Raw genomic sequence first — 12764 nt, forward strand, 5'->3', positions numbered from 1 at the left:
TATCTCTAGAGGCCTGCAGATGGTTTCTAAGGTCTTTATGCAGCAGCACCAGCAGAAGAAGGAGATGAACTGAGGTTCATTTCCTGTCTTCTGGGTTAAAAAAGCACTTGAGGAAGAACTGGGACTGGTCTTTAAAAGGTGCTAAAGAGGGAAGTCTGTATTAAACACTTTAGTTTGCCAGCTTCTCTCCTTTATATTCCCAAAAGAACAAAACCTCTCCCTGAGGAGACTTGAGGGTGTTGGTTGACTAGAAAACAAGACCCAAAAATGTGCACTTGCAGCCCGGAAAGCAGCTGTGTCCTGGGCTGCATCAAAACCAGTGTGGCCAGCAGGTCAAGGGAGGGGATTTTCCCACTCTGCTCTGCTGATACCCTCTCCTTGGAGTACTGCTTCCAGCCCTGGGGCCTCCAGCATAAGAACGATATGAACCTGTTGTAGTGAGTCCAGAGGAGGCCACAAATATAATCAGAGGGCTGGAGTACCACTCCAAGAGGCAGGCTGAGAGATTTGGTGTTGTGCAGCCTGGAGAAGAGAAGGCTCCTGGGAGACTTTGTAGCAGCCTTCTGGTATGTAAAGGGGACCTGCAAAAGAGCTGAAGAAGGGCTTTCTACGAGGGCACGTAGTTATAGGGGTAATGGCTTAAAACTGACAGCTGGTAGGTTTAGGTTAGATATTAGGAAGAGATTGCTCACTGTGAGGGTAGTAACCCACTGGAACAAGTTGTCCAGAGAAGCTGTGGGTGCCCCGCTCCTGGAAGTGTTCAAAGCCAGGTTGGCTCTGGCTTTGAGCAACCTCGTCTAGCGGGAAGTATCCCTGCCCCATGGCAGAGGGGGGGGAGTTGGAACTAGATAAGCTCTAAGGTCCCTTCCAGCCCAAACCACTCTGTGATTCTACGATCAAATATCCCCTTACTTTAGCACTTAGTCTGCCTCTTTGACGATCGCCTGCCAAAACCCTGTGAAAGGACGGCCGTTTACCTTTCCCACCACCACCCTGCCCGCCCCCCGCCCTCCCAACCCCGGGCTCGGCTGGAGCACCACCCCCGGGGCAGGCCGCCCGCTCCAGCGGCGGGCCGGCCCTTTCCCGGGAAGCGCCGCTCCCGCCGTTCCGCGGCCCGCCGGCAGGGGGCAGCCTCGCCCCGCGGTTCCCGCCTCGCGCCGCCCCTGAGGGGTGCATGAATTTGACTGAAAACGTGGTTTGGAAGGGACTTAGCTGAGCCCATCCAAAATACAGAGTGATGTGGCGATGGGAACGGGGAGTGAATTTATATTTATATTCAGTCCTTTTTTTTTTTTTTTTTTTTGGTGAGCCCAGAGTCTGCACCTGTGGCTCAGGGTCTGCTGCTCCATCCATGCCTGCATCCAAAATTCGCATTAAGCTTCAGTGCCAGTAAACAAAGTAATAACATGGAAAATCATTACACAAAAATCTTGTGTTTATTAGACTATCCCGGCTAACACAGTTCCCAATGTTTTTTGTAGTCCTGACTCAATGGCTAAATGTCCTCTCTGGCCTTGGGCAAAGGGAGAAGAAGGTGCTGGATACCTGTACATATACAGATGGCTGTCTGTCACTGTGTCACTGTGTTGGGAGTGGAAGAACACAAAGGAGGGGATCTGTGGTCACAGCTCCAGGGGGAATCCCTTCCCCCTGGTAGCAGGACCAGGGCCTGGAACGCTGCTTCTGAGTGGCTTGGCTGGATCGGTAGTGCTTCCTCCCATTTGAGGGAAAGCAATGTCCTGCCTGGCCACATAGGGGATGTAGATGGCTTCCCCACTCCTTCTGCCTCTACTTTTCTTCATTTCTACCCCTCCCCCTCACCCCAATTTATTTAGGCTTTCTACAAAATAGAGAAGAAACACCCTGCAATAGTGAGCTGGCTGTTGATGGGGTATTACCAAGAAGGGTGTTTCATTTGCCTTATGACACTGCCAAACCCCTGTACAACTCAATTACCTATTCTGTATGTTTCTTCCACAAAACAAATAGCTTACAGTGCCTTGCTTGCTTTGTGTCCATGTTGTGCATAGGCTGTCTCCTCTTAGAAGCCTCAATAAAAAAGCTATGTCAATGTAAGAAGCATGAGAGGATTTCCCCTGTCTTTTCATCACAGATACATTACCAAATGCCTCACTCCAGACAGAGTTACACTGTGGAAAATGTATTGAGTCACCATCCCTGGAGATATTTAAAAGAGTTGTAGATGCGGCACTTAGGGACATGGTTTATTGGTGGACTTGGCAGTGCTGGGTTAACGGCTGGAATCAATAGTCTTAAAGGTCTTTTCCAACCTAAAAGGTACTATGATTTTATGTTTCTATGAATTGTTGCTCCAACAATCAGGCTTTTTCTCTCCTATATTTGATAATTAGTGATATATTGTGTCCCTTTTTTGCTGCTTGCTCACTTCCCTTAGCACGTGTAGAGCTGGCAAGTAAAGCTCAAGGAGACTTATTCAATTATTTTGGTTTGTGTTCTCTCCTTTTCTTAGCTGGGAATTGCTAGTGAACACAGTGCCTTCAGGCTGTAATTTCCTGTTGCATATTTTCTGAAACCATGTGAGGGATTGTTCTTGATGAGCTTTCCGGGAGCCTGCTACAATTGTACTTGTCTCATTATCAGCCAGATATTGCCTTCAGCTTCTTGCCACCCTTTTTCTCTTGCCATTCAGGATTGTTTTATAATCCCCTCCCGGGATTTGAATGCTAATATGGATCATGGAGTCTCTGATGGTAGGTGTCACAAATTTGTCTGGGCTAGCACAGAAAAAGAGGCAGGAAGAGAGGGCTCTGAGCACTAGGGATGTCTCATAAAGGATTTATACAGTGCTTATATCCTAGACCGGGGCTTACCAAATATTGGTCGAGGAGACAGTGATGACTGTTCATGAGGTTGTACTGCCCTTTTGCTACTCTTCAGCAGGGATATGATCGGGTGGGCAGAAATCATTGTGAAATTCCTAGGGTTGAAGGTGGCAGGTGGCCAAAAGAATATGGGAGGATTGAGAAAAACATCAGCAGGGCTGCAAAGGATCATTCTGTATATGTCTGGTTCAGGCAGTGGAGCAGACTGAGGTGATGGCTGAGCTGTACCTGAATTGAGTCAATGATTCTTAGGGCTAGAAAGAGCATTCAGAAATGTAGAGTTGATTTTGGCAGACCTGTGTACCAATACGCCCTGCCTACCACACCGTCAGCTGAAAGGTGCATCTTTTCAAGGAAAGTGATCATAATTTCTGGAGACTGCTTCATACCCAAACAAAGCAATGTCCACTACCATGTATGCAGGTGGCTTTTTTATGAGCTTTCTTCTTAGCTCAGCTGCTTATTCACCCACCCTCCTGAGTGCAGTGCTTCAGGTTTTTTTTGGGCCATGCTACAGCGTGTAGAAGACTTACTAGAAGAGTCAGCCTGAAAGTGATGCTTTCCTTCTTTACTGAGGACTTGTTTAGAGAAAGGCAATTTATGACTGTGTTTGTGGAGCTAGACATCTACCTGAAGGCTGATGTTGGGAACCTTGCCCTGGTTTTAAGTAGTGTAAATGGCCTGGAATGGTCTGTAAGAGCTTTGAAATGTCCTCTTCTGACTGCTGAGAGATTTCCTCCCTATAATTTCAATAGGCACCGTGGCACCATCAGGGCCTGCAGTTACTCTGAGTAAGGAGAGGTACTGTCATGAATTCCCACAAGCGCCATCATCTCCTGGATGCTCTGAGGGAGGCTATGATATTCAGAGCTTTGAAAGATCAGGGGCAGCTTGAAAGCTTATAATTCTTTTCTTCAGCCCCTGGACTTCAAGCTTTGTGCTGTTGCAAAGCACCACTTAATACTGCTGTACCTTTACAAGGTAAAACATGGTCTGCTTGCCAGCATTGTAGCTTTCACACAGCAACTCTGTCCCTCTCCTCTTTCAAATAATAGGACTAATGAGCAGAGCTGAGCATTTGTGTTTATGTATAAAATATTCTATGCATTTATCAAGGATGTGTCAAAAAAATTTAGAAAAAGAAGAAAAAAATATTCTCTCTTTGTCTTGTAAAATTCTATACAACTGAATGCAAGAATAACTCAGTGATTGTTTCTGCCTCACTGTAACGTGTTTCAGTGTGCCACTGTATTCAGCAAAATATATTCTATATGTTAGTAATTGTTTCTCTATGCCAATCGCTATAGCTGAGGAGTTAAAATTGCTAATGATCTTTCCAACAGCCTAGCTATTTTTCATCTCCTTGCTGAGGCCATTAATCAACATATCCAGGATCGCTTGAGCAACATTTACTAGCAATTAACCTATGCATATGGGAATTTTTTTCTCTATTACATTTCTATTCTAGTTTGTACATCACATAAAAGATGTATCCTAACACTGCTTTTGCTAATTGAAAAAGCTAGAAAACAAAATTCTACAGACCTACATGGAGCAGCTTGATATGAGAAAAGAGGGCATCCAATATGCTGGAAAAATGCTGCATTAAAGACTTTCCCAGATTGTTGAACATTAACTAACCTCTTGCTTTCCACTTGCTCTTCCTAACATTATATAAATGATAGAACAGACATCTGAGCTGTGTTGCAGTTAGTTACTGTGTATTTTAAAAGACTTATTGAAATACTCCCTTGGGAAGAAAAGTAACTGTGTATGCGTTCTCCTGACCTTTACACTGCCCCACTGTTTCTCTGTTCTCATTTCTCAAGCACTCAGTACTGGTATCACCTCACTTTGCTCTATAGCAAGATGCAGGACCAAAATATTTCTAGTGTTACTTCAGTAGTGTTAGCAAAGTTAAACCTGGGGAAATCTGCACCTCTAATGTATTCTATTGTCTACAAACTTTATTTGACTGGCAAATGTTACTGAGTGGCTTAATAGAGTTTCTTTATGTAACAGAAAAAAGGAAGCAGGAAAGTTAGTGAGAATTGAAGAAACAGTTTGTTGCCAAAATCATTGCAGGAGGCTTTTCTGGTTTGCAGGACTTTGCAAAGATGGCAAATTAGACGTCCAAAAGAACACAGCATGCACCATAAACAGAGCTGGTGCATATCCCAGATGTATTGATATGACTGCAGAGGACCAGTATATCCCATTCTAGCATCTGCTGGCAGTTCTATATGGAGATGGTCTAAAAGCCTTAATGTTGCTTAAAGCTAAAGTTCTGTAACTGTGATCAGAAGCAGCTTAGATAAAGTAGGACATGAACCAATGGCCAGTTTGCACCAGCACACCCACTGCTGTTAGCCTTAGTGAGCAGTGAACGGAGACTTCTACCCAGAAAGGAGTCTTTTTCCTGTGTACATCCTTCTGCTGGCTGTGTTTCAGAAGTGCAAGAGGAAATAGTTCAGTCCTCTAGTACTGCCAGTAGTAGCTTTTAATCCTAGATGCAGAGGAAGGGCCAGTAAAAGAAATTAATCACCTGCCATGCTTTACAACCTGTTTGCATCACTAATATCTACTTTTAGTTTAATATTAAAGACTGGAGGATAATAATAAACTTATTACTAAAGTATCCACAAGAGAATTACTTTATTTTCTTGTAAACCCAAAGTTTAATTTTTGCTGTTCATTTTCCTTCACCCCAGACCCTGTGGGGAATGTATTCATTCTCTGTCTCAGGTTAGACTGAAATTCAGCATCACCAATTTTTGCAGCATTTGTCATTCAGCCATGCAATTTGAATACTCAGGACTGTAAGAGAAGCCTAAATATAGTGACTGAATTGGCCCTAATTTATGTCAGAGACAATGCCAGTTTCTAGCCCACATCTTGTGGGGGAAGGAGGCTTCAACACGTGAAACGAAAGGAAACAAAAAAAGATGTCTCCAAACACATTAAACATAACTCTCTTGCTTTCATTTAGAGTATGATTCATGGATTTTAAAAGATTAGTAGAGCCTCACCTTCAATATCCACTCAAAAACAGCCCTGTTATCTCTGATAAGAGAGGAGGATGTCACTTTACTGAGTGTAGTGGCCCTTCTCATGTGCACTGGAGTGAAAAAGAAGGCAAAAGGTGGGCAGGGCCCATGAAGGGAAAAGGGACATTTTAGTTCCCCTGTTACATCTGCTGAGCTCATTTAATATCTTCAACTCTGGCGAGTGTGAGATTTGGGGCTGAGGGGCAGACCTTTCCGAGAGAGCCATACAAGCTGAGTTAAAGAAACAGAAACTGACACAAGGTCTGAGTGTAATGCAACCTAATTAAAATTAAGAGTGGTTGGAAATGTGTTTGGTTATATTCTGTAGGCAACAAAAGGTTATTTTCCTAAAAATACTATCTTGATGATTTGCCCAATTTATATTCTTGTCTATTCATTTATTAATTACCTAAACCTTATAAAGCAGAGCTTTCTCCATCCTCATAAGGCAGGTATGTATACAAATGGCAGGTACTGATGAAATGTTTACTGAAAAGATTAGCTTGTCAATGAGGCAAAGGATGGATATTGATCCTCCTTCTATGTTTGTCAACCTGTAACCTGTTTAAGAAATGGCCTACAGCAATGAAATCCAATCAAGCACTCTCTGCAGGTCCAGTTTTCTTGTAATATAGGGAGGGGATTCAATCACAATAAAGGAAATGAACCACTTATCATATAAATGAGGGTAAGGCAATTAACAGGTTACAGGTTCTAAGTGAGGAGAGTTCTGACTGCAATACAGGATTAAACAACGGCTATTCTGTACACCTGAGCTTTTCTGTGGTCTTTCTACAGGGAGAGATTGTTATGTGGCAAAATATGTTGCAATGCTGAGTTAACAGGTTTAACAGAACTGAACACACTGTGTGTCTCCCCTAACTAAACCCCGGCTTGATAACTTTGTAATGGAAATGTTTTCAAAGAGGTGTCCAAAGCAGTCTTCTAAGTAATTAATACCACTTGTCAGTCCATAGGACCACCTGAAAAAGAACTTTTTAGTTTTATGAGAGATGTGAAAGATTGTATAATTTTTATTTTATTCAAAATCAGAAGAAAATTGAGCCTTTCCTAATATGATCCTCCTAACCCTACCTCCCCCCAGGTCTAAGTTGTGTTTAAGACAAGCGCTGTAACCATCAGGCTGCAGATACAGTCTTCAATTGCCTGTCTTTTTCTATTTGCATGAATGGATAAGAGGGCAACGTGATTTACAGATAGGCTGACGTGGACCCTCTCTTCCCTCCAGTAGAGTGGATACCCATGTGCAACACCCAATTTGTAGGTTCAGATCCCTACCCTGAAACAAAGAAAATGACAGCTGATATTGAAGCATTTGCCATTTGAGACAAGTGATCAATCCTTAGCATTCTTAGGTGTGGGTTTCCTTCTCCAGAATTACAATATCAGATGTTGCTGGGAAAAGATGAGATCAAGTAATTTTTCCATTGAAGGTTTAGGTCTTGGTGTTTGCAGAGGGCTGACTTTGGCTGGATATCAGGTGCCCACCAAACTGCTCTCTCACTCCTCATCCTCAGCAGGATAGGGAGAGAAAACAGGACAAAAAGTCATGGGTCAAGGTAAGGACAGGAAGAGATTATTCACCAGCTACTCTCACTGACAAAACAGAACTGAGGAAGCAAATTTAATTTATTGCTAATTAATAATAGAGAAAGATAGTGAGAAGACAAAAGTGGAAACTCAAAACACCTTCTTTGTGACTTCACCTTTCTTTTCAATCTCAGTTTCACTCCTAACTCCTCTATCTCCTCTCTCCAAGCAGTGCAGCGGATGGAGGCTACAGTCAGTCCATAACATTTCGTCTCTGCCACTCCTTCCTCTTCATGCTGTTCCCCTGCTCCAGCCTGGGCCCTGCCTACAGGCTACAGTTTTTCATGAGCAGCTCCAGAGTGGGTCTTTTCCACAGGTCACAGTCCTGAAGGCTCAGACTACTCCAGTGGGTCCCCTGTGGGGTCACAAATTCTGCCAGCAAACCTGCTCCAGCCTGGGCTTTCCACAGGGTCACAGCCTCCTTCATGCACCCACCAGCTCTGTCATGGGGTCCTCCACGGGCTGCAGGTGGATCTCTGCTAGCCTGTGGACCTCCGTGGGCTGCAGGGGGACAGCTTCCTCACCGTGGTCTGCACCACAGGCTGCAGGGGAACCTCAGCTCCGACACCTGGAACGCCTCCTGTCTCTCCTTCACTGAGCTTGGTGTCTGCAGAGATGTTTCTCTCATATTTTCTCACTCCCCTCTCACAGATGCTGCCCAGTGTTCTTTATATTTTCTTAAATATCACAGAGGTATCACTGGCATTGCTGAAGGGCTCAAATTTGCCCAGCATTGTTTCCATCTTGGAGCTGGCTGGAACGAGGGCAGCTCCTGGTGTCTCGTCACAGAAGCCACCATGCAGCCTCCTGTGCTACTAGAACCTTGACATGTAAGTCCAGTACAGTATTTCAGTGTTTTCCAGCAAAAAAAAGTGTGTCACTGCAAGCATCTGATCAGTGCTTAACCTAGAGAAAGTAGTATCCTGTATCTCCAGTTTTTTCCCTTTTCTAAAAAATATTCTTCCTAATGGATGCCTTTATTGTTTCAAATGTGCACTGTAATCGACTTCATTAGATAAGCATCCTTTAAAGAGGATATCAGCCACAGCTTATGCATGACACTCAGTAAAATGCGAGAATTCAGAGAACAGGTGATGAGATATATAATCCTCAATCCCCACTCCCAGTGTCAGGTAGACATCTGTCTTAGGTACCTGACACAAGTCTCTTAAGTCCAACCCAACAGTTTCTAAGTTCATCAACTCAGCTGAAGGTGCAGAGAAGCCACAGCTGATCTAAAAGCATTTCTGAAAATGTAGCTTACACTGATCTGCCAGTGTGACCCCCAACCAGGGAGAAGAACAAGCTCTCACGGTAATCTGTCATCAGTGAAATGTTAGTTTAAATTTTTCAACAATTTACCTTGCTGAGGAAAATTGTATTTTAAATATTAGGAGCTGTTGTAGGTGTACAGTTACTGTGTATCTTAGCAATATCCACTCTTCCAGTGATGACTACTGCAATGTATACCCTCTTCCAGTTCCAACCTCAACAATCTCTTTCCAGTGGAGTAAAGAGTCCTTGAACGTTGTCCCTTCTTTCATGGAATCATAGAATAGAATTACAGAATGGTTTGGGTTGGGAGTTTCAGCTCCCCTGCCATGGGCAGGGACATATTCAACTAGCTCAGGTTGCTCAAAGCCCCATCCATCTTGTACCTGAGCACCTCCAGGGATGGGGCATTCACAACTTCTCTGTGAAACCTGTTCCAGTGCCGCATCACACTGACAGCACAGAATTTCTTCCAAATATCTAATCTAAACTCACTCTTTTGGTTTAAAGCCATTGCCCCATCCTATCACTACCTGCCCTTGTAAAAAGTCACTGTTAAAAGCAAAATGACAATTTAATTATTAAAATTAGTAAAATAAATAAATGGAGCTATTTCTCATGAGCTTGAAACCTTAGTTTTGTGACTTGAATGGACTAAGACAGCAGGAATAGGATCGGAATTAAGAGTAAATTTGAAAAGGTTGAAATAAAGGGCTTAATCTTTCATATGCAGTAGTGCTAAATTTTTCATACATAAGAAATTTAATGTGAAATAAAATGCTGAAAAAGCTGTGACATGGTGCTTCCTTTTCCAGGGACCCTAAGTACAATAACAATGCCTCAAAATTAGTGTGGATGTTGGAATACTCAGGATAGAATCAAACCATTTCAGGTTGTTATGGCATTATCTTGTGATGCAGATACCTTGCTGGTACCAGTACCATCTGGTCTGGCATTCCCAGGTGGAGGTGTCTGCCACTCATTTGTAGGAGAGAGGAGAAACCTACATCTGGTTCCTTCTCTTCTCCCGATACCACGTTCCCCAGAGACTTACTGTCTGCTTTGTTAATGATTAAGAGCTAACTACAGAAGGGCACGTATCAAGTATGGACATATTATATTGTGTCAGAATTGAGGAGGAAGCCTCAGGCTTGTGTCCCATGTGCCTCTCTCCAGTATTAATCTTCTCAGTACATGAAATATTTTTCACCAATACATAACCTCACTTATTACTTCCTGCCATTAAGTGCAGCAAATACTCAGACACTCTTCTGGAACATTTCCAAATGAAATCTCAGAGTCATTACATTAACCTTTTACATTATAGAGCAGAAGGAAATTAGCTATTGGCACACACAGAAATACTTAGAAAGTGGTACGATATTTCACATAATTGTATTTTTATACTTTCCAACAATGCAAAGAGTTAAACAAAAGCATTAAAAATCCTGCATGCTTCATTAAAAACTCTCAATTTCACTATTTTCAGCAAAATAAGCCATCAGTGTTAGATTCTATAATTGACACCATTGCTTAGGGAACAAACCTATGAATCTTATTAGAGACAAATTCATTACTTTAAGTCCACCCTTAGGATGCAGAGCTCATAAAAGAAATCTCTGGAGGGTTCAGCTTAGGGGATGAGACGATTTCAGGCTGCAAATCTACAGATTTGCTGTAATTAACCTGAACTAATTATTGTCAGGCAATGGGTCAGACATCCCCGATAAAAGCCCCTGACTGGTTTTGTGGTCTACTGGGTTTTCAGCAAGAGAGCTGCTTGTTAAACAAAGAAAAAGTACTGAAAGCACAGCCCTATATATTCTTAAAGCAAAATAAATCTTTCCACTGGGAGAGAATAGCAGAGTCTATTTAAAATGCACAGTCAATTGGCACACTGAAATATATCAATGTTTAATACTTTTGCTAGCTAGCTCGCTGCAGGCAATGATCAGTAGCAATGGTCAAAAGCAACTCCTGGGTGGGCTATGCTGGTCTCCCTCCATATGAAGCAAACGACTGCCTGCTTGCTTTTGCAGATATCACGAGAAGGGATCCATTTAAGCAACTCTTCGTGCACTGCAGGTGCACATTACAGTCCTGCAATGGATGCTGCCCTGTCACTATTCTTCTGCGGCTTACAAGAAACAAGGCAGATGCACAGGTGCACTTACAGAAGCTTCTATGGCTCACATAGGGCAGAAGGAGTAAGCTAGCCTGTACAAGATATGCTGATAACTCTGTAATATAGATTATGGGGATTTAATTATCATGGCTTCAAATAGCAGTGACTATTTTTACCAGTAGTGGAAGAGCTGTTTAGTTTTATTGTTTCAAACAAAAATTTTTGTATGAATTTAAATTTCTAAATTCTGTTGAAATCAGTGGCCATGACGTGTGAAAATGTTTTGAGACACCTCCATCCTTTGAAGTTTCCAAGACTTGGTTGGGCAAAGATGACATGGTCTAGTATGGACTCCAGTGAGTCCCTTCTGGCCAGTGTTTCTATGACCCAGCGGGGTTAAGAAGTGGTTACAAGGAGAACTGTGTCCTCAGGTGCCATCCTCACCCTCTCAGAAGATGCTTATGGCTGCTCCTTGCTAAGGAGTTCTTTTCCCTTCAGTCCAGAGGTTTGCTGCCATTGCTTTTTCTCTCATAAACATACACGCCTTTCATCTCTCTTCCTCTTTATTTTGCTGCTGTGTCTCGGCAGGTGGTCATATATTTTTACTGTATGTTTCACTGATATAGGGTAATTTGTTTTTCATTTCCTCTGTGTGCAACTGATACTGTGGGACCAGGTTTCTAACAGAGGACTCTGAACAAGGGAAGCCTATGTATGAGTGCAGCATAGGTAGGGCTGATTATGGCAGTGATCACCCGGATGGACCCTGGAACACACCAGTGAGGGAGCGGAGGGTTGAACAGTGAGGATAGGCAATGAATCTTGTCATGTGAGTGACTCAAAATATCACTAGTCATACTTTATCACTTAAATGTAACCTAAATTATTTTAAATTTTGAGCCTCTGTGACTCCCTAAGGAAAAAAAGGTCTGTGTCAGTGCCACCTGATAAATCCCAGGTCCCTCCTCTACTGCGTGGCTGTAGAGTTTCTTCAGGTTTCTCATGCACTCAGTTGCTTCCAGATAAAATTTTCTGCCTCACAGAGGTACTGTGAGTGGAAAGGTGGCTCACGTCTGCTAACTTAATGTGGTTTGTCGAGACACAGAGATCCTGAACTTGACAGAAATTGTGACTAGACCCTGGCCTGTTTTTCACTCTCCCAGGCCTGCACAGAAGCAGTGAGATGCATGTCATGTGTCCACAAAATGTAGGTAGAGGTCCCTCTATGTTACCCGGCAGATGATGAGCTCTGGCTTCAGAGATCTCACTGCACTTCTGGGGCTGGCATGGGCTGGATGTTATGAAGCGCTTTGTCGAATTGGTCTGTGTGAGCTTCTAAGGATCAATATTTAGTACGAGATAATATTTTGCTTCTGAACATTTCTAAGTAAGTATTAAACATAGGGTTACTATGTATTGTTTCACTTTCTTGATTTTGGATTCCTTGTAATAACATTGTTTAGAGAGCAGGAAGAGGGATGCCAGATAAAAAGTACCTTTTTGCCATCCTTCCACCAGGTCCTCTGCTGACCTAGCTGTATTTTGGTCTTCCTGAAACATGGGCCTTTTGATCTTGATGTAAACAAAACCTTCTTCAGTGTTAACAAGCTTGACTGTTGTTGACTGTGCTCCTGTTTACAAATAAAACCTGGTCCTGTAGCGTTTGTTTTGCTGTGTCATGCGGTCCTTTTCCACTTGTACTTGGTTCATGCCATCTTATTGTTTCTGATACAAACTCTTACAACAGGAGCAAAGTCTCCAAAACCCTCACTTCACTGCCCTGATTAGCTGTGACTGGTGTTTCAGGTGTGGCTTCATCAAAAATCAAACATGACAGCAGAACTG

The sequence above is a fragment of the Chiroxiphia lanceolata genome, chromosome 1 (genome assembly GCF_009829145.1).
Source record: "Chiroxiphia lanceolata isolate bChiLan1 chromosome 1, bChiLan1.pri, whole genome shotgun sequence".
NCBI classification, from domain to species: domain Eukaryota; kingdom Metazoa; phylum Chordata; class Aves; order Passeriformes; family Pipridae; genus Chiroxiphia; species Chiroxiphia lanceolata.